Genomic DNA, 2,137 nt, shown 5'->3' with positions numbered 1-2,137 from the left:
AACCTCCATCGCAACTATCGCAATGAGCGTATAGCTATTCTAAGCGATAGTCAAGCGGCGCTGAAGGCGATCTCCTCTCGGAGAGAAACCAGGTACACCTGATATGGGTGCCTGGTCACAAAGGTATAGCCGGCAATGAACTGGCAGACGAGCTCGCCCGCTCCGCAGCCTCCACGAGGATGGTAGGACCCGAACCCTTCACAGGAGTGGGTTCCCACACCATCAAGGAGCTGCTCCGTAAAAAGGAAAGAACAGGAAGGGAAGAGCACTGGCGACAAACTCATGGTGTGAGACACGCCAAGCTGCTAATGGGAGGTTACAACCTGAAAAGGTTMAAAATAGTAATAAACCTYCCCAAGAGCAAACTCAGGCTGTTAGTCGCATGGTATACTGGCCACTACAAGCTGAATGGGCATCTGTACGGAATGGGCCTATCAGCTTGCGCCAACTGCCGGTTCTGTGACAGGGAGGCTGAAACTCCAGAGCATCTGCTGATCGACTGCACAGCAGTCTGTATTCGCAGAGCCAAGGCCCTTGGAGTTCTATTTCCGTATAGGGATCGCATTGCCTCGCTAGCGCCTAGCAGCCTACTGGACTTCWKYAATGGGCTGGGGCTAAGTGAGGCAATGTAAGGAAGGAGAGGGCACAATAGACCAAAGGTCGCAGTGCATTCCTCATTATCATTCATTCATTCATTCATTGGTTTTTTCGTCGAGAGAGGACATTGCTTCTCAATTGCCTACTCAGTCCGAAGTAGCACTTGTTGGCAAGAGTTATCCTGGCTTGGATTTCTAGGCTGACATTGTTGGTGGTGTTTACGCTGGTTCCAAGATAGACTAAATTATCAACGATTTCAAAGTTATGACTGTCAACAGTGACTTGAGTGCCAAGTCGCGAGTGCGACGACTGTCCTTGTCTAGTCTGGAGAAAGCAGAACTAACGACGCGGGTGTCGAGGCCGATGATATCAATATCATCAGCAACTGTACACTCTTATAGAAGATGGTACCTTCTCTATTTAGTTCTGCAGCTCGCACTATTTTGTACAGAAGCAGGTTGAAGAAGACGCAAGATAAGGATTCGCCTTGTCTGAAACCTCGTTTGGTATCGAACGGCTCGGAGAGGTCCTTCCCGATTCTGACGGAGCTTTTGGTGCTGCTCAACGTCAGCTTACACAGCCGTATAAGGTGGTGAGTGTCGATTCTCCTTTCACGTGTCTTTTCCAAGATTTGGTGCATGGTGAATATCTGGTCGGTTGTTTATTTTCCAGGTCTGAAGCCACACTGATAAAGTCCAATCAGTTTGTTGACGGTGAGCTTTAATCTTTCACACAATACTAATCCCACAGTAGTTGGCGCAGACTGTGGGGTCTCCTTTTTTGAGGATTGGGCATAGCACACTTAAATTCCAATCGTTGGGAATGCTTTCGTCCGACCATATTTTACAAAGAAGCTGATGCATGCTCCTTATCAGTTCTTCGCCGCCGTGTTTAAATAGCTCGGCCGGCAATCCATCGGCCCCCGCCGCTTTTTTGTTCTTCAGGCGGGTAGTTGCGGGAGCTTCTTGCTGCGACACGGCACTCCTCGTCGTACCAGCTGTTCTTTTGCACTTTGCGAAAACCAATGGTTTCGGTTGCAGCTGTACGTAAGGAGTTTGAAATGCCGTCCCACAGTTCCCTTATACTGAGTTGTTGACGAGTGCTCTCAGAGAGCAGGAGTGCAAGCCGAGTAGAAAATCGTTTGGCTGTCTGCTGTGATTGCAGCTTCTCGACGTCGAACATTCCATGTGTTTGATGGCTTGGCTGCAACAAAATAGTGGTCCGAGACGATGTTAGGACGTCGAAGCGCACGCAAATCTAAAACACTGGAGACGTGTCTTCCGTCTATCACAACATTATCGATCTGGTTGGTGGTTTTTCGATCCGGAGACAGCCAGGTAGCTTGATGAATCTTCATATGCTGGAATGTAGTACTACAGATAACCATATTTCGGGCCCCAGCGCACTCGATCAGCCTCAACTCATTTGGGTTTGCTTCTACGTGGAAGCTGAATTTACCGACCGTAGTGCTAAAGATACCTTTTTTGCCACCCTGGTGTTAAAGTCGCCAAGCACGATTTTGACATCGTGGGGGGGGGGG

This window comes from Bactrocera latifrons, unplaced genomic scaffold (assembly GCF_001853355.1).
Source record: "Bactrocera latifrons isolate USDA-ARS-PBARC rearing strain unplaced genomic scaffold, ASM185335v1 scaffold_383, whole genome shotgun sequence".
Taxonomy (NCBI): domain Eukaryota; kingdom Metazoa; phylum Arthropoda; class Insecta; order Diptera; family Tephritidae; genus Bactrocera; species Bactrocera latifrons.
Note: the sequence above shows the minus strand (reverse complement) of the source record.